This window comes from Poecile atricapillus, chromosome W, assembly GCF_030490865.1.
Source record: "Poecile atricapillus isolate bPoeAtr1 chromosome W, bPoeAtr1.hap1, whole genome shotgun sequence".
Taxonomy (NCBI): domain Eukaryota; kingdom Metazoa; phylum Chordata; class Aves; order Passeriformes; family Paridae; genus Poecile; species Poecile atricapillus.
Genome location: NC_081288.1, coordinates 83,888,532 through 83,909,258, shown reverse-complemented (window position 1 = coordinate 83,909,258; position 20,727 = coordinate 83,888,532). Strand labels below are relative to the sequence as shown.

General features: G+C 42.7%; 1 protein-coding gene and 1 long non-coding RNA gene across 2 annotated transcripts in view; one reads left to right on the top strand and one right to left on the bottom strand.

Moving 5' to 3' along the window:
• Positions 1-20,727, bottom strand: part of LOC131592509 (uncharacterized) — a 308,064-nt gene that overhangs the window by 199,895 nt on the left and 87,442 nt on the right. The window lies entirely within an intron of this gene.
• Positions 5,625-7,225, top strand: LOC131592522 (uncharacterized). The gene is made up of 2 exons (XR_009280642.1): positions 5,625-5,818; positions 6,963-7,225. It is a non-coding gene; the product is annotated as an uncharacterized LOC131592522 (long non-coding RNA).

Below are 20,727 nucleotides of genomic sequence, written 5' to 3'. Positions count from 1 at the left end.
GAGGAACATGATTAGAAGGGAAGGCATGCGTATCTGGGATGCTCAGCATGCTCAGGGACCATTGGCAGATGTAAAATGGCCCCTCCAGAATCCCCATTGGGATCATCAGAATCCAGCCCACAGAGCAAATATGCAGGATTTGAGAACTATTATAATTCAAGGAATTAGGGAGGCAGTCCCAAGGGGTCATAATATTAATAAAGCATTCAATGAGAGGCAAAAGAAAGATGAAACTCCCACGGAATGGTTGGAAAGGTTAAGAAAAAATTTTCAACTATATTCCGGAATGGATCCAGATACACAATTGGGGCAAGCACTGCTTAAAGCACAATTTGTGGCAAAATCCTCGGAGGATATTCGGAGAAAGATAGAAAAATTAGATGGGTGGCAAGACAGGGGTTTGGATGAGCTTTTGAGGGAGGCCCAAAAAGTGTATGTCAGGAGAGAAGAAGAGGCTCAGAAGCGGCAATATAAAATGATGGTGGCTGCTGTAAGAGAAGGTGGAAATCAAACATGGAAAGAGAAACAACAGAGATCGATTAGAAATTCAAAGGAGGGACAGAACACTAAAACTTGTTTTTACTGTGGAAAGAAAGGACATATTAGGAGAGAATGTAGGGTGAGGATCCAGGATGAAAAGATGTTTAAAGAAGACTAGGGGTGTCAGGGGCTCTTTATATTTATAGGGGACAAAAAACATCAGAAAGAGCCCTTGATAAAGTTAAAAGTGGGTCCCCAACAAGAAGAAATAACCTTTTTGGTAGATACTGGAGCGGAAAAATCAACTATTCAGTTTTTACCTAAAGGATGTAGTCTATCCAAAGAAACTGCCACAGTAGTGGGGGCAAAGGGAGAACCCTTTAAGGTGGGGGTTATTAAAGATGTGATGATAGAATCAGATTCAAAAGTCGGGTTGGGAAATTTTTTGTTAGTGCCAGAAGCAGATTATAATTTGTTAGGACGGGATTTAATCATTGAATTGGGAATGCATTTAGATATAGTTGATAAGGAGTGGAAAATAAAGCTATGCCCTTTAAGAGTAGAAGATGAAGACAAAATAAATCCAGAAGTGTGGTATACCCCTGAGAGTGTGGGACAGTTGAAGATAACTCCATTCTCGGTCACTATTAAAAACCCAGAAATCCCAGTTAGAATAAAACAATATCCCCTGTCACTTGAGGGACGAAGAGGGTTGAAACCAGAAATTGATAGATTGTTAAGTAAGGGACTATTGGAACCATGTATGTCACCTTTTAACACACCCATATTACCAATAAAGAAACCAGATGGGACTTATCGCTTAGTGCAAGATTTAAGAGAAATTAATAAACGTACAGTGGCACGGTTCCCCGTAGTAGCAAATCCGTATACATTATTAAGCAAACTGGGACCTGACAGTCAGTGGTACAGTGTTATAGATTTAAAGGATGCATTCTGGGCCTGCCCTCTTGATGAGGCTAGCCGAAATTATTTTGCATTTGAATGGGAAGATCCAGACACAGGGAGGAGACAACAACTGAGATGGACAGTATTGCCCCAGGGATTTACAGAATCTCCCAATTTGTTTGGGCAAGCATTAGAACAAATTTTACAGGATTATCAGACGGACCCAGGAGTGACCTTGATACAATACGTGGATGATTTGCTTTTAGCTGGGAAAGAGGAAGAAGATGTAAGGAGAGAGAGTATTAAATTGTTAAATTTCCTGGGTCTAAAGGGATTGAAAGTATCCAAAGCAAAGCTTCAATTTGTAGAAGAAGAGGTGAAATATTTAGGTCATTATCTTAAAAGAGGGGAGAAAAGAATAGATCCTGAAAGAATACAGGGGATTTTATCACTACCAACTCCTAAAAATAAAAGACAGATACGTCAAATTTTGGGATTAACAGGGTATTGTAGACAGTGGATTGAAAATTATAGCAGTAAAGTTAAATTCTTATATCAGAAATTGACACAGGAAGGATTAATAAAATGGAGTTCAGAAGATACAGAAAAACTCCGGGAACTACAAGAGAGTTTAATTCATGCTCCTGTTTTGAGTCTCCCAGATTTGAGGAGACCCTTTTACTTGTTTGTAAATGTAGAAAATGGAATTGCCTTTGGAGTCCTAACTCAGGAGTGGGCAGGGAGGAAGAAGCCAATAGGGTATTTATCAAAGATTTTAGACCCTGTGAGTAAAGGTTGGCCAGCCTGTCTACAAGCAGTAGCAGGATGTGCCCTACTGGTGGAGAAAGCTAGAAAAATCACCTTTAATAGCAACTTGAAGGTAATATCCCCCCATAATATTCGAGGTGTGCTACAACAAAAGGCGGAAAAATGGATTTCCGATGCTAGACTTTTAAAATATGAAGGAATTTTAATTGAAGCCCCAAACTTAATATTAGAAACTACAACTGTACAAAATCCGGCTGCATTTTTGTATGGAGAACCTGAAAGTGAATCTTTGATACATGACTGTATAACTACAATTGAAGAACAAACCAAAATTAGACCTGATCTGGAAGAAGAGGAATTAGAAAGCGGAGAAAAATTGTTTGTGGATGGGTCCTCCAGAGTAATAGAAGGAAAAAGGAAAACAGGATATGCTGTAATAAGAGGACCAGATATGCGAGTTTTGGAATCAGGTCCATTAGACAAATCTTGGTCAGCCCAAGCCTGTGAATTGTATGCGGTATTAAGGGCATTGAAATTACTAGAAGGAAAGGAGGGGACAATATATACAGATTCCAGATATAGTTATGGGGTGGTGCATACGTTTGGTAAACTGTGGGAAGAAAGAGGTTTAATAAACTCTCAAGGGAAAGATCTGGTTCATCAAAAACTTATAATGGCAGTTTTAAAAGCCCTGAGAAAACCCAAGAGGTTAGCCGTGGTTTATTTAAAGGGACACCAGAAGGGAATAGACTTAAGGAGTAGAGGAAATAATGCTGCCGATCAAGAGGCAAAACAGGCAGCATTACGAATAATGGTCCTAAAAGAAAAAGGCGGGGAGGAAAAAACTTTAGAACATAAAGATAATGACTTGAGAATTAGATTTACTGAAGAAGAAAAGTTAAAACTCCCAGAGACAGGAGCAATAGAAAACTCAGAGGGGAGATGGTTTCTCCCAGATGGCCGGGAAGTACTACCAAAAGCCATAGCACAAAGAATATTAGAAAAGATACATCAAAAAACACATTGGGGCACACAGGGGTTAATAGACTATTTTGCAGCAAAGTATATGAGCACAGGTATTCGAGATTTGGCTAAGCAAATTACTAGAAGTTGTCTCCCATGTTTAAAAACAAATAGGAAAAATCTTAGAAAATTACCTTATGGAGGGAGACCCTTAGCAAAAAGACCCTTTGCAAATATTCAGATTGATTTCACAGAACTACCAAAGGTAGGGAGATTTAAATACCTCCTAGTCTTAGTGGATCATCTCACTCATTTCGTGGAAGCTTTCCCAACATCTAGGGAAACTTCACGAACAGTTGTAAAAGTGTTACTAGAAGAAATAATTCCCAGATATGGGGTACCAGAGACAATAGATTCGGATAAAGGTCCCCATTTTACATCCAAAATAACTCAAGAAGTTTCAGAAGCATTAGGAATAAAGTGGGAACAACACACCCCTTGGCACCCTCAAAGTTCTGGAAGAGTAGAAAGGATGAATGGAGAAATAAAAAAACAACTCACTAAGCTAGTGATGGAAACAAAATTATCATGGGTTAAATGTGTTCCACTAGCCCTTCTGAATATTCGAACCCAGCCAAGGGCAGATTTAGGAATTTCCCCTTTTGAGATGTTATATGGTATGCCTTATAATATAGAGGAAGTCCAAACACATCCAAATGTAAGTGATCAATACATCAATAAGTATTTAATAAAATTAATGCAATTTAAAAAAGCATTGTGGGAAAAAGGAATGCTGGCTCAGAGACCACCATTGGATTTTATATTACACCAGGTACAACCTGGAGAGTGGGTGTTGATAAGAAGCTGGAAAGAAAATCCCTTAACACCGAAGTGGGAGGGACCGTATCAAGTCCTATTAACAACAGACTCTGCAGTTCGAACAGCTGAGAAGGGGTGGACACATGCCAGTCGGATAAAGGGACCTGTGAAGCCACCAGAAGATAAGGACTGAGAAGCAGTTAGCCCGGCTGGGAACTTGAGACTTAAAACAAAGTAACATCCAAGGACTATTAACCGGTTTAGAAGCTTATGAATAGTAACTTTTATAAAGGAGTGTTAAAATAGGCTGTGCTTTATGTCAGAATTGTTATCCTTTTGTTTGTTTTAAATGTATAGTATGTGAAGAATATTGGTGGACCCACTGTCATAGAGGCTACCCACCGAGAGGGGTGTGTAGATCTTGCTACATAGCCCAGAGAGAACTCACTAATTGGGCCTTAATAACTAGAATACAAGCAGGAGAATTTGAAAAAGGATCAGAGGAGTGGTGGACTATTTATGCAAAAGGAGTTAATCCCTTGTATTATTGTTATCATCCAAACGAACCTTCACTTTTTGTAACAAACATAGTAGCTGGGTTGTGTAGACAGAGGCTCCCGGAATTAAGATGTAATATCCCTTTAATAAAGCATAAAAGTTGGAAAAAATACATACAAAGAATTAATAAGAGAAGGAGTAATTTCCCTCCCGAAGAATACTCTTGCTGCCGAGAAGATGGTACACCCCGTGTCCCGCAGCAAACGGGTCGACGATGGGAGAGGCAGAGGAGTAATAAACTGTGGAGGGAAACACTCCAATATACATGGGACCAAAAGGTCATGGACCTGGAAATGCCACAAGAATGGGAATGATACAACCCAGCAAAATAATTTTTGGGAAATCCAAACTGACACTATACAAAAGAAAAGCCTCTATTATAGCAGGGGAAGCCAATACTCATTTAAGAAATCAATAATATTTACAATCTTAATTAGCACATTTGACATTTGTATAGGCAAGACTCACGAACCCTTTAATTGGTCTATAATTCGATGGGAAGACCAGGCTATTATCCAATCACAGATCGTCTCTGGAGACCCTAGCTTTCAAGTTACACTGGACTCTCTTATTAAATGGAAGAGTACTAGTCATATCCCGCTCGGGAGAGTACTATATATGTGCCCAGCTTCTAATCCAGGCAGAGGATATTGTAATTACCCTGGGGAATTTTACTGTAGATATTGGGGCTGTGAAACAATTTCCATGGGGTGGAAAGTACAGAACCCAGATAAGTATCTAAAGGTTGAACGGGGTCCACATGGATGTATAAAGCCCTGGATAGGCCCCTCGGGAGAAGTAACATATACTGGGACTTGCAAATTTCATTACATCAATATTACACAGTCCCAAGACCCTGGGTGGTTATTGGGACGAACCTGGGGTCTCAGGATATGGGAACCTGGAAAAGATCGGGGAGTGCACATTCTTATAAAGAAAGAAATAGTTCTACATGATTCGGGATCTGTTGGGCCAAATCCAGTGGTATGGGGAGTAATAGACCCCAAAGTAAGAGATCAGAATAATTATTCAGAAAAATTAGAAAATAACACACAAGTAACAACTACAGTAGAGACACCCCAAGAATATGGAAATGAAGTTCTTTGGAAAATATTAGAAGCTACTTTTAAAGTATTAAATGATACACACCCAAATTTAACTAGAGAATGTTGGTTATGTTATAACATAAACCCACCCTTTTATGAGGCCATAGGTTCCACAGCAGAACCAAAAAGAGTAAATGGCACTAATCCTGCTGCCTGTTTATGGAAATCGGGAAGAGAAAACACTCCAGGAATAACATTATCTAGAGTCACTGGAAAAGGTAAATGCGTGGGAAATGTGCCCCCAGATAAGAAACATTTATGCCAGACAAAATTACAGGTTAAAGATCCTCGTAAGCCAGCTCAGTGGCTGATTCCAGCACCTAATACTAAATGGGTTTGTAACACTTTAGGAGTAACCCCATGTGTTTCTGTAACAGTCTTTAATGAAACTTATGAATTTTGCATACAAGTTATAATAGTTCCCCGGATTATTTATCATCCTGAAGAATATATGTATACACAATACCAGAACACAGAACACCATTTGGTGAAACGAGAACCCCTCACAGTATTAACAGTAGCCGTATTACTAGGTATAGGAGGGGCTGGATTAGGAACAGGTATAGCATCCTTAGTTCATCAACACCAGGGACTTAAAGAGCTTAGAATTTCAGTAGATGAGGATTTAAGGAGAATTGATGAATCCATAAAAGACCTCACAGACTCCCTAGACTCATTGGCAGAAGTGGCTTTGCAAAACAGAAGAGGATTAAACTTATTATTTTTACAACAAGGGGGCCTGTGTGCTGCACTTAAAGAAGAGTGTTGTGTATATGTAAACAAAAGTGGGATAGTAAGAGAAACCATGGCTAAATTACAGGAAGGACTGGAAAAGAGAAAGAAAGAACAAGAAATGCAACAGAGTTGGTACGAATCCTGGTTTAATTATTTTCCCTGGCAAACAACTTTACTATCTACTATAGCCGGACCACTGATTTTACTAATTTTAGGACTTACTTTTGGCCCTTGCATTCTTAATAAAGTTATTAACATCGTAAAAAGCAGGTTAGAGGCAGCTCATCTTATGTTAATACAGACCAAATATGAACCCTTAAATGGAGAAGAAACCGAAGATTATCTAGAACTAAGTAAAAGGGAATTGCAAAGATTTAACGAACAAAAGTAGGGAATAGAAAAAGGGGGGATTGTGATAAACAGAGACCCTTTTGTTCGACTAAACATGTAGATATGATATTCTGTAATATTATGTTCTGTAAAATCAAGATTGTTACTTACCCTGTACCTACTTACGATAGTTACTTACGTATGTATAGTATCTGATGCTTGTATAGCTACTGACGTTTATTATGTCCTTGCTAAGATTCCTTGAATTCAAAAAATTACTGAGCTAAGCCTTTACAGGGAATAGTGAAGAAAGGTTACAGGAAGATAAGGAAAAGACCGAACGAGCAGACCCATAGACCGATGAAGGAGCATGCGTAGAAAGACCCGAGGAAGGACACGTCATCGGGGAAGCCCGGAGAGCCGGACTGATTAAAAGGAGACACACGAAAAACGGAGGCACGGCCGCGGAAAAGCGGGATCGCTTTCCGGCTGTCCAGCGCTGTATTTTGCTTATTGCTTGCTTGCTATAATTAATAAAATTTCCCTTTATTAACTTTAAACACTCTCTCGAGTGAATTTATAACAGTCAACATCCTCACAAGGGGAAGCAGAGTGGCAGGTACTCATCTCTTCACTATCATTGACAGTACTTGAGGAAACATAATGAAGCTGAGTCAGGGGAGGTTTAAGTTGGATATCAGGAAAATGTTTTTCAACCAGAGGGTGACTGAACACTGGAACAGGCTCCCCATGGAAGTGGTCACAGCGCCAAGCTTGTCTGAGTTCAAGAAGTGTTCAGACAATGCTCTCAGGCACATGGTGTGATTCTTTGGGTGTTCTGTGCAGGTCCAGGAGTTGGACTTGATGATCCTGATGAGTCCCTTCCAACTCAGCATAATCTATGATTCTAAACAGGCCCAGCTCCCACAGTCTCTCCTCATAAGATAAATACTCCAGACCCCTAATCATCTTTGTGGCCTCCACTGGACCCTCTCCAGTAGTTCTTTGTCCTTCTTGTATTGAGTAGAACAGAACTGGACACAGTATTCCAGATGTGGCCTCATGAGGACTGAGTAGAGGGATAGGATCACCTCCCTTGCCATGCTCTTCTTGATGCACCCCAAGATACCACTGGGCCTCTTGGCCACAAGGGCACATTGCCAGCTCATGGTCAACTTGTCATCCACCAAGATTCCCAGGTTGTTCTTCATCAGAAGGCATGCAGAGGTGGAGTATAAGCCCCAGAGCAGTATTTCTGTTTAAGTATTTCCCTACCCCTGCAAGCCATGGAGATTTATTCAATTTTCCCATTGGGAGACAATCCTGCAACCCCCACCAACCAGGCTTGTTCCATCATTTTCTCCCCCAACACTGGGATTTTTCCCACCAAAGAACTTCTGTGTGAAATCTTATGGTTCTTAACGTCTTGCCATTTATCTCCATTATTACTATATGTTCATCCATCTATTAACTGCTTTGCTATGCAAGTCACCCCACTGATGTCTGAGAATCAAAATGTGGACCAAATTTTTTTTTTTTATTATCCCAAAATTACATGCTGACAGTGGTATTTTTCTGAAATCTATCAGCAGGAAGACAGCAGGCATGCAGCATCATTAACTATGGTACCATGTTGGGAAAAGAGACACCATGAGGTCATTTAATGGGCAGCTGGGGAGCAACACTGGGAATTTTTGGAGGTCCCTGGTGACAGCAGCTAGGAATGTAATTGAGTGTCTTCTTTTTATCAGCTTTCTTTAGAAACAGTTGCCAAAGAGTGTAATTCTCCAATGTGTATTTTTGAAGGTGTGAAGCCACAAACAACATCTCCTCAAATTCGCCAGATCTGATCTTTGCTGCTCAATAAAAGTATCCACATGGGATTTTAATATGTTGCCCCCATACGACTACATCAGCAAAGGGGAAAATAACATTGTCAGGCCAAATATATGTGGGACTGTTGTGATTTGACACTGGCCAAATGCCAGGCACCCGCAGGAGTTGCTTGCTCAACCTCCAGGAGTGTGGAGGCAGATGGGCCTGCCACGAGTTTCCCTTGGAGTGATGTGCCTTGAGAGGGCTGTGATAAGGCTTATCTCAAAACCTCACTGGGAAAGATACTTCTTGAACAAGGCTATCCTCCTTTGTCATGGTGAGGTATCCCACCATGCCTTAATGCCTATGTTGATTGTTTGTAACCCATTGTTTTTTTCCCTCTTGGTACTACCCTTGCTTTCCCCCATAAAAACCCCAGCTTCTGCCCAGTTCAAGAGCCGCCGTCCTTGGGACCCCTTCACAGAGCTGCTGGGCAATAAAGGCTATCTCTGTGAAATCTCCACACAACGCTTCTGTCTCTCTGTCTCTGAGTCGGCCTGGGATAACCTAGCGAGTTGAGCTGAAATCACTGAGCTGGAAATCACTGAGCTGATCACTTGCAGCCACAGGCTGCACCTTGCTGATGTTACCTGGTGGCCAGGGATTGCCAGAGACCTCCCTGAAGACTGTCTCCTAGAAGACCTCTCTCTGAGAAAGTTGTGGCATCCTGGGTTGGACCAATGGACCCAGCCTGGCCACCACATGGGAGAAACACTTCAAGGGCAAAACCAGACTCAACTTAAGGTTGCAAAGTGAATTTATTGCTAACAGAATCAGAGGAGGATAATGAGAAGTAAAATAAGCCCTTAAAACACCTTTTTCCCCCAGCCCCTCCCTCCTTCCCACTGACAGCACAGGGAGACAGGGCATGGGGGGTTTTGGGTCAGTTCATCACTGAGATTTTCTTCCACTTCTCTGGGAGAGGAATCTTTCCCCTGAGAGACCATGGGGTCCCTCCCATGGGAGACAGTTCTCTGTGAACTTTTCAAGCGTGGGTCCACTCTCATGAGCAGCAGTCCTCCCAAAACTGCTGCTACATGGGTCTCTCCACAGGGTGCAGTCCTCCAAGGACAGACTGCTCCAGCCTGAAAGCAGGGCCCTCTCTCTCCATCAGGTCTTCCACTGGATCACAGCCTCCTCCAGGCATCCACCCACTCCAGCATGAGCACCTCCCCCATGGGCTGTGAGTGGATCTCTGCATTGCCTGTGGATCCCCATAGGTTGCAGAGAGACAATCTACTTCACCATGGTCTTCACCACAGCTTGCAGAGCAATCTTGGCTCTGGTGCCTGGACCACCTCCCCCACCTCCTTCTTCACTGACCTTGGTGTCTCCATGTTGTTTCCCTCACATGTTCTCACCTCCTCTTCTCTGACGAGATGAAAAACTGTGACTGTTTTTGTTTTCTTCTTTAATTCTGCTTAATGCCTTCTTTGCCTCAGTCGTTAGTGGGAAAGCAACTTGCCTTCAGGACATCTGTCATCCTGGGTTGGTAGATGGTGGCAGGGAGTAGAATGGTCCCCCTGTTATCCAAGAGAAGGCAGTCAGAGAACTGCTGAGATGCTTGGATGTTGATAAATCTATGGGACCAGATGGGATCCATCCCAGGGTGATGAGGGAATTGGCAGATGAGCTTGTGAAGCCACTCTCCATCATTTACCAGCAGTCCTGGCTCACTGGTGAGGTTCCAGATGACTGGAAGCTGGCCAATGTGACACTCATTCACAAGAAAGGTAGGAAGGAGAATCCTAGTAATTATAGGCCAGTCAGCCTGACCTCAGTACCTGGTAAGGTAATGGAACAGTTTATACTGAGTGTCATCATGCAGCATGTACAGGATGGCCAGGGTATCAGACCAAGCCAGCATGGATTTAGGAGGGGTAGGTCATGTTTGACCAACCTGATCTCCTTTTATGACCAGGTGACCTGCCTGTTGGATGCTGGAAAGGCTGTGGATGTTGTCTATTTGGACTTCAACAAAACCTTTGACACTGTGTCCCACAGTAAACTCCTGGAGAAGCTGGCAGCCCACAGCTTGGACAGGAACACGCTTTGCTGGGTTAAGGACCGGCTGGATGGCCGGGCCTAGAGCGTGGTGGTGAATGGTGCTGCATCCAGCTGGTAGCCAGTCACTAGTGGTGTCCCTCAGGGTCTGTGCTGGGGGCAGTCCTGTTCAATATTTTTATTGATGACATGGATGAGGGTATTGAGTCCTTCATTAGTAAATTTGCAGATGACACTAAGCTGGGAGCGTGTGTTGTTCTGTTGGAAGGTAGGAGGGCTCTGCAGAGAGACCTGGAACATTTAGATGAATGGGAAAAGTCCAGTGGGATGAAGTTTAATAAGTCCAAGTGCCAAGTCCTGCATTTTGGTCACAATAACCCCCTGCAACATTACAGGCTGAGGACAGTGTGGCTGGACAGTGCCCAGGAGGAAAGGGACCTGGGGGTGCTGGTTGATGCCTGGCTGAATATGAGCCAGCAGTGTGCCCTGGTGTCCAAGAAGGCCAACAGCATCCTGGCCTGTATCAGGGGTGGTATAGCCAACAGGAGCAGGGAGGTCATTCTTCCCCTGTACTCGGCACTGGTGAGGCCTCACCTTGAGTTCTGTGTCCATTTCTGGGCCCCTCAGTTTAGGAAGGACGTTGAGACACTTAAGCGCATCCAGAGGAGGGCAACAAGGCTGGTGAGGGGTTTGGAACACAAGCCTTATGAAGAATGGCTAAGGGAGCTGGGGTTGTTTAGCCTGGAGAAAAGGAGACTCAGAGGTGACCTTATCACTCTCTAGAACTTCCTGAAAAGAGGTTGTAGTCAGGTGGGGGTCGATCTCTTTCACCAGACAGCAACTGACAGAACGAGAGGACACAGTCTTAAGCTGCGCCAAGGAAAATTTAGGTTGGACGTTAGGAAATAGTTTTTCACGGAAAGAGTGATAAAGTACTGGAATGGTCTGCCTGGGGAGATGGTGGAGTTGCCATCCCTGGATGTGGTTAAAAAAAGATTGGATATGGCACTTGGTGCCATGGTTTAGTTGAGGTATTAGGGCATCAGTTGGACTCGATGATCTTGAAGGTCTCTTCCAACCTAGTCATTCTGTGATTCTGTGTGATTCTGTAAATATGTTATCAGAAATGTGTTACCAACCTCTTTCATTGGCCCAGTTTTGGCCTACAGCACATGTCCATCTTCAGAGCCATCAGGGATTGGCTCTGCTGGACATGGTGGAAGCTTCCAGCAACTTCTCACAGGAGCCACCTCTGTGGCCCCCCCTGCTACCAAAAACCAGGCCATGCAAATCCAGTACAGGGATCAAACCTCGGGCTGGTGTGAAGACAAATAGCTGAAGCATCTGCAGAGGAGCAGTGCTCTGCACCACCGCCATGCCTGTCCCCCTTGGATGCAGAAGAGGTTTGCCAACTCCCTGCCAGACACCCCAGCATCTAATTCACCTAATTTCTGGTGAAATTCTTTCCATAACAAAGATTTATACTACCCAGAAAGTGACTTGCTTGGTTTCCCCATGAGGAATTTCACCCTTGTTTGGAGAAGTTTCATGTACATGGAGGTGAAACGAAAATGGGGGGAAAAGGAAAAGTAAGTGATTTGCTTGGTTCCCCACTTCTCCCTAAGGAAATTAATTAATATCTATTCTTGGCATGATTGATGGCTTTGAAAGAAAACTTGTCAGATTAACTTATTATTTATTTTCATGCTTATTTTTATAACATCCCTCACTTGGAAGTGTCCCAAAATCCTAAATACTTTTTTAAAAAAATTTATTGCCCCACTATGTGTTTTATGGCTTTACGTCAATTTTGCTCTTTTGGTGTTAGCTATTAGCCAGACCCAGTTATATTTACAGTATTTTTTTCTGGAGAAATGATACTAAAGGTTGCAAAGTTCACTGTCAATACCCAAGGGAGCTGCAGTGTCCTGCAGAAGATGGCATTAACAATAGCAATTATTTTTTCTTTTAATTTATTTGCATTTGAAAAAGCAGTATTTTTAATTTAATCATATTTGTTAAACTAAGTGCTTTAATTTTTCTTTTAAAAAAAGGAAATAAGTGTTGTAGAGAATAAAGACTAGCTATTCATACTAGAGAAAACACAAACTCATCTTCAGCATTTCAGAGACTATTAAAACAAGGGAGCTAATAACTCTTTGTGGCAATTCAGTCTGTTTATAGAACATCCAGATGCAATGTATGCTGTAAAATGCATAATCTAAGTAATAAATGTTTAAAGCTTGACACTTCCCCATTTCTTTGTGGGTATGGTCTATCACTTCTGCTGGTCTGGAGGAGACCTTCCTTTTGTTTAGGATGGAGGAAAAATAAAATGGGGAAAGGGAATACCTTTAATGGTGTCTGCTTGGAAACACTGTGTGGGGATGGCTCAGCCTGTGCTTCTGGTGCTGGGTCACATTCTGTTGCAGCTTCGGTTGGAGTTGGTCCTTCTCCCTATCATTTCTCACAGAGGTGAGGATGAAGCCCATGGGAGCGGTGCAAAGGGCTCAGAGGTCTATGGGTGATGGATTGGGCTCCTCTTCTGGTTCTTTTACCCTATTCAAACTTAAAAAAAACAAAAACAAAAACAAAAAAACCCCAAAAAATCAGTTTTTCTGTCTTCCCTGGAAAACCCTTCTTTAGCCCAAGCCAATTAAGTTTTGACTAATTGAAGCACACACATTGGCCTGAGAAGCCACACAGGTCACTGGAAGTGAGTGATTTGTGCTGGTGTGTCATTGGGCTCCAGCCAGAAAATTTGAGTTGAAATAGTTTCTGCTTTTGAAGAAGTGTTCAAGGCCAAATTGGATGGGGCTTTGAGCAACCTGGTCTAGTGGAAGGTGACCCTGCCCATGGCAGGGGGGATTGGAACTAGATGGTCTTTAAGGTCCTTTCCAACCCAAACCATTCTATGGTTCTATAGTTCTATGATGTGACCATGTTCTTGTGCTCAAAGATCACTGCAATATATATGGAAGAAGTTGGGGCCATGGCAGAGGGAACTCTGCTGCTGGCTGAGGGCTCAGCTAATTGCTGTAAAGCCTTGAATAGGTGAGACATTAAAATGAGGTGTAGGCATGACATGACCTACCAGACAGTGTTACTCACGACATGGGGCATCACCTGATCCATCCTTCTGCCACAAAGCAGGACCAACAACACCAGCACCCTTCCTGGGGAAGTTTGTCCAACCTGCTCATAAAATCTCTGCTGATGGAGGGCAGATTGACCATTTCCTACACAAAATGTCTTGTGATGAACAATGGGGTCATTCCTGGATGTTTGCATAAAACAGAAATATATAACCCCCCTGTTTAGTCCTTCAAACAATCATCAGGCATTGCTTTGGATTATTTTACTGATAGCATGGGGAAAGACAGTAAACTGGTTCATGCCATCTGCCACTGAAAAGATGACCCTGGAGAAATTGGTTTTGTTGTGTTGCTTCTGTTGGGAAGTACTCCTGGCTCCTTCCCATTTTTCCTGTTGCTGCATCAACTGTGTGGGAGAAAGCTTTGCAGAAAATGAGACAAATCACTGCTGGCAAATGAGGGTTAAAACCATCCAAATCTCTCCTCCAAAGCCACCTTCTTCAAAGATCCATCTTTAAATGTCCCTGTTGTAATAAATCAGCTGAGACTCCATTTTCTTCATGCAGAAAAAGCCGAATCTTTATTGTATAGGTCATATTTTATAAGATTATCAGAAGGCACTATGTCAGATCTTACTGGTTGACAATACACTCACAGTTCATTGGTTGGTACATGGCATTTTGCATATCTATCAAACTTCTGTATTTTTAGTTAGTTTGCATACTTTTTCTACTGATTCTCATGGGACAGATCACTTGTTATTACAGGTGCACTTATTTTTCTCCCCAAGAAGACAAACTTTTCATTCTCAAGATGTTTTCACATGGGAACTTGCAAACTACTTAGCTGCACTTAGCAGAAGTGACAGACTAGTTATTAATTTAGCAGAGCAAGGCCTGATTTTATGAGGCCTATCTTTTACAATTTCTTTACCTGTCTGTGACATGTCCCCATCAACCTACATCCAGACCCTACTGCTCCAGGGTGAGCTGCAGTTAGAGTTTGGCTTGTTAAACCAAATCAAGATTGTGAGCATCTGGATAAGCTTCAGATAGAGCTTATCAGCACTGGAGTTGGGCTGGGATCAGCAAAGTCAAGAATGAAGACAGTCCCTGGGCCTACCAAGATATATTAAATGAGAAAATAACCTGCAATAAAACAAGATTTTGGAGCAGATGGATGGGCTGAAGTGTTGGGGAGGATGAAACAGGGAAACCTTGTGAATATGATTGTTTAACGAAAGATTCTGAAGGTATGAGGCCTAGAATTGAGATAGAAATGAAAGCCTGCTTTGAGTCATAAGATACAGAGTACTGGTTACTATATGACCAAAGAACTTGTAAAGCCATGTAGAGTCTAAAATGCAACACTGTATGTTAATATAGGGAAGCGCATAGGCTGTATGTAAATTCTTTAGTGGGTGTGTCTCATGGTGATTGGTTACTAAGAATTAGAATATTCACTATAGGAAAGCATATATTGGATTGTAACAAGAGCCTCTCTCTCTTACTCCCTCCCTCCCCTTTTCCAACCTCACCTCCCCTGCTCTACCTGTTCTCTCTCCCCTCCCCCGGACCACGTGGACGCCAAGGCTGGTGGTGGACACGGGTTTCCCCTCTTTTTACCCTTATAATAAATTGCTTATACTTGAACAGCTTGACCCTGGAGAAGTCTCTCACCGCGAGCGAGCGTTTTTACACACCAATACTGAAGCTTTCAAGATGTATGAATATTTCTGTAAATTCCTTTTCACTGCCAAAAACCTTAGACAGAAGCAAATGAAGAAACCCCACAGATCTGACAAAGTTTGCTTCACTTTCCTAAAACATGTCAAACCTGCAAGTAGCCAGGATTTGGGGGGCTCTCTTCCAACAGCTCTATTCTTAATACTGAATAATAAGCAGGGGTTTTAAATGCTCATGCTGGTGGCAAAATAGGTAACAAAGATACATCCTAAGTGGTAAAGGATGTTCATGCTTAAGTAACAGCATTGCTACAATGTTTGCAAGATGAACTGTAGCTTAAATTATTATTTCTTGGGGTGCAACAAGAAAATGGTATAAAAACAAAAATGAGCATTACAAGACTGTATGGACTCTTACTTTTGGATCCTACATTGTCATCACTAATTATAAAGCCAAATACTTTAGTGGATACATAAATGTGACTATTGAGCCTAGCTTTAAGTTTCTACCACTCCTCAGGACTTCTCTGAATTCCTAGAGACAGATTTCTGCAAAATAGTATTACATCCTTGGGCTAAAATTTAATGATTTAAACATTTCTAGGGATGCAGACACTGCCTGTAACTCTTGGACAGATACTCTGGTTATCCTCACAGGGCCTCAAGGATGGATGGTCCCAAGGCAGGACACTGAAACAGAATTTTTGTAGGGAAGTTTGTCTTCCTCTGCCCTTTGCCAAGTCATCACACCCCTCAGAGCTGTAGCCTTCCAGGGGGATTAGCGGTGTTGCAGAGGACAAAGCCTTGGTGGATGGCTTGCTAAGATGATGCCTTATCCCATGCCAAATCAAAGGTGGCTAACCATTTCCCACCAGTCATAGTCATGCCACAGAGTTAATGGTAAAAAATGGAAAATCCCTCTCAGAAGAAATGCTGAGATTTCAAAATTCCATTCTGTCCTAAATCATCTGAGTTTTTCACCAATACATTTTGTTTCAATGCATGTTATGTTGCTGTAACAATAACATTTAAACAAAATGTTTGGACTTTATTAGCTCAGACCTTTTCAATAACTTCCTATAAAGCTTTCCCGTCAAATGTTTCCACTTTAAAAAAGTGATGCCGTGAGGTGGCAAAGGTCTGATGGGATCAACTGCCTCCAATGTGCATTTTCTGGATCTGGGCTTGCTCTATGCCTCTTCTCCCAGCCCTGATGGAGGGAAATGCACTGCATTTAATTTCTGTTCCCACACGTGTCATTCTTGAGGCCCAAATACATGACATGAACATATGGCCTCACAGCTTAGACAGGGAGGGAGATGCACAGACCACACTGGTGCTGCTGGAGACCTTGCAGCACTCATCAGTGATGGAGCTGTGAGAAGAAACAAGGTCCTGGAGCATATCTTGCAATTTGTGGGGGTGTGGTGAATACAGCTGGCTAAGGAACTGGGCTGCAGCAAGTGTTTGCAGGTGTATGAGGTAGAAAAAGTGGTCCATGAGAGTCCCCAGTGTCTGGGAGCTTTGCAAAGTCCAAGACAGTGGTTATGGAGAGCATTTCCACACTTCCACAGGCAGCGCTGAGCCTGGGTTTTATCTGGGGGATGCTCACAGGGGTATTGGTTGGATCCAAGAGACAAATTTCATAGTTTTTGCATCTTGCATGCACCAGGGAGGCATTTCTTCTGCTTGTTGTCCTATTTCTGGACATGGGGAACAAACAACTCTCTCTTACCTTTAAAAATAATAATAGTGAATTCTGCAGTATCTTGGGCTTTCTTGGCATACAGACAGTCTCATGCTCCAACATCAGATATGCAACCCCCTGTGCAGGAGCTGGAGAACAAGGGTTTATGCTGCTTTCCTAAGGATTAAATGCAGTCTTCTTTTTTCAGAGCAATGAAGCATTTGGGAGAGGGATGGTGTTGCATGTTGTCATGGGGTGACTTTACCTTTAAGATAGCTTTAGGAGCTAAGAAAGTTGAAGCTGCTGGTGTCTGAAGGGAGTCTTTTCTCCTGACCAATTATCGGTCATTTCTAGGAATTGACAGCAGTTTTGACCATTGAAAAGTAAGATCAACTTGTAAACACCACCTTAAGATGTAAAGCCAGAGTTCTCTTGCTCTTTTTGGTTTCCGGCTTCTGAAAAGGTAACAGGCTCTGTCTCGGCCTCCTCCTCCCCGCTCCAGGCCGGACAAGGCCGCAGAGGGCGGGGGGGGGGGGAGAGAAACGGAGCCGGCTGGTCTGGCTTAGTTTGTAGTTTCTGCTGCTGGACCGAAACCTGACACCATGAACACTTGCAGCTTTTCCAAGACTTTAATTCTTTTACTACCTGGATAAAATGTACAGATTACTCCTTTTTCCCAGAGAGACACACAGAGAGAGAGACAATCAACATGAAGAAGACAGTGAAGAAAAGAGTTAAGTTTTAGATGGAGGAAAGAGAATAAGGAGATGCTTTATAAGCTGAAATATTTTTCTGTTAAAGCTATAGAGATAGACAATAGTGTTTTGAAAAAACTCCTTTAATTCATGACAGAGTATATTGAGAGGAATAGAGTGTTCAAAGTGTAAATTTTGAGCAAAAGGTAGAGTAATTGTGATACAGTGAAGTGCTGGAACAAAGTGAAGCAAAGATTTGAGGCCTTGGGGGGCAATGAGAAAACTGTTTTCCAGAGAAGCTCCCAGAGACAGATAAAGAGAACTTTTGCCTTTGAATAACTCACCCTTAAAAAAATGACATCCCTAGATTCGTTGACCCATACACACCTCAGAGTGATGTGAAATGAGAAGAGTGAACTCTGATGACAGGATTTCCGGGCAGCTGGCATCAGAGAAATGGAAAACTATAACAGAAATAGTTTTCTCGTGAAAAACTCCATAGATTAGCAGAAGAAGACTTCTGTTTCTCTACAAAGGCTGATAAAAAGACTCTAGCAGGAATTAGGACTGTTTTAAACACCAAAGTTCCAAAGTTTTTTGTCTCTATGTTATCACGTGTACAAGAGAATGGTTGGGTAATGGGGGATAAAAAGGTTTTCTGGAAATTGATTCTGGTGTTCTTATTCTTGTAGTTTTGTTAATAAACTTTCTTTATTCCTTTTAAGTTTTAAGCCTGTTTTACTCTTGTTCTAATCCATATCTCACAGCAAGAAATAAGTAAGTTTTCTAGTAATTTTTAGTTACTGCCTTAAAACCAAGACACATGTGGAGAATGCAAGTGGTTTTTACAATCATTGCATGGACACTGTATATGTTCTTTATATAAAATTGTGTTTCTGTTGCTTTTCTGAGCAGTTAAAAGTGGTACTGCAGGGGCTCACCACTTTCCGAGGTTGCTAAGTACAAATAACCTGGCTCTGGTGCTTGGGTTCTGGTTTTCAGCCCAATTTACCCTTTTTTTCCCCATTTTCTTTCTGTCTTGTAACTTATATTTCTGTTTGGTCCCTCTGTGTTTGCAGGTAGGGGCCCTTCCCCTCTCCATCTCTGTGCTGTCACATTTGGCCACCTTGACTCCCTTTCCAGACCTGAGGATGTCTCCCCCTTGAAGATGATGAGTTATCCTTGTGCCAGTCCCCATCTGCACTCACCTTTTTGGGTGATCCCTGAATTTCCCAATTAGATCACTAGAATCTTGAACAAGGGTTTTCTCTCTTTTAAACATTTTCTGCAAATGCTTTATCAGGACTGTGCTGGGATTGCATCCCAAAAGTCCACCAGGAATTGCCACCACCCATGTACATTGATGTCACTCCTGGAAATGTTGCGAGGAGTATGCAGGGACCCTCATCTCCCCTTGCTCCTCCTGCCCCTCTTTGTACAACCCATTGCCTCCCAATTCCTCCCCTAATTACCCTCTCCTCTATTTCACCTAATTGCTCCCATGGGGCTGGATCAAAGCACCATTCCTAAAGGAAGTAATGGGGAAAAAATCCAGAGGAGCCCTGAGCAAAGGCAAATCCAACAGCAGTTGTCCTGTAGAGACCTGGCTGAGCATAGGGTGGCTCTAGCTGAATATGGATGGGGACAACCAACCCCACGGGATGGTGATGTACCATGGTCACCTCCAGATGCTCCCATGGAGTATCTGGGACGCATGGCCTTGTGCTACTTGTTTCACCTGGATGTGGCAGCTGGTGGGCAAGGTGTTTGTGGAAAGATGTCGGTTGGTAAAATAAGAGGAAACTGAGAAGTTATATTTACATCCTAACAGAAGTTATAACGGTTTGGAAATTATAGGGTAACATACAGCTGCTACTCCCTGGATAGAATGCAGTTGGCATGTATGGATGCTAAATCTGAACCAGAGTGCCTGTACAAATTACAGGCCACATAGCTCCTCAGGCTTGCCTGAGAAAGTAGCCTGGGAAAAACATGAGAAGGAATTAAAACAATCCTCAGGGACACAAAACAGCCTTGCAGGTGTTGTTTTGTATTCCTTGTTTTCCTTGCAGGAGAAAGTCAGGGGGGTGGTGAGCCCCACTGACCAATGATGGTGATGTAGCAGTTTACTAACCAATAAGAGTTTCCTTTCTGTACTTTCCACGTATCTGTCTACAAAACAGGCCTGGAGCAATAAAAAAAAATTCTTCTGTTCTGACTCCCTTGAGAGTCCGTGTCATTCTTTCTGCCGTTCCTAATTAGAACAACAGGCATGCTCCATGATGATTCCCCATAACAAAAGTAAATACCTGCTAAAGGGGATGGAACAGCGGGTAGAGCTGAGTGGAGACACCAGAGCCAGGCTCTGTTGAAATCCTTGCAGGGAGGGGAACTCAATAGTACATTACAGCTGAGAAACCACATAGCACCTGTCAACTGAGGGAGAGAAGATATCTTGCTGCTGAGCCAGGAACTGTGGCCAAATTGCTCTCCTTGGATGAACTCAGTTCATTATAGCCTAATGTCCTGGGGTGACTGTATGGTCTGGTATCCCATCATCTGGGTTTTTTTTTCTGTCCAGAAATGGGTCCTGTAGCTTTAAGGTGGGTTCAGAGAGACAGAGTCAAGGGGGGTAGAAGTGGTGCACAACTTGTCTGCAGAAGCTTCACTCCCTCCCCCACATTCCTATCTCCCAGACTGTGCTGCCTAGCATGGACAGCAGGAGAGAGCTTTCCTTTGCTTTTAGTTAGGTTTTTTTTTTCTAGTTAGCTGAGGCAGAGAAGTTTCCTGGACTGTGGCTTCTTTTTTTTGGAACTGTTCAGCTCTGCTCCAAACTGAAAACCCAGAATAACACCAGGAGCTCACACCTGTAGCCCACCAGGGCCTGGGATGCTGCATTTCAGCCCCAGAGGGACTGAGAGAGACTGAGTGAGCCAAGACACACCCATGAAAGGACTCTGTGTAGTGTTCTGCAGCTGCAGGATCATGTCCAGGGAGACTACAGTTACTGGTGATGGACATG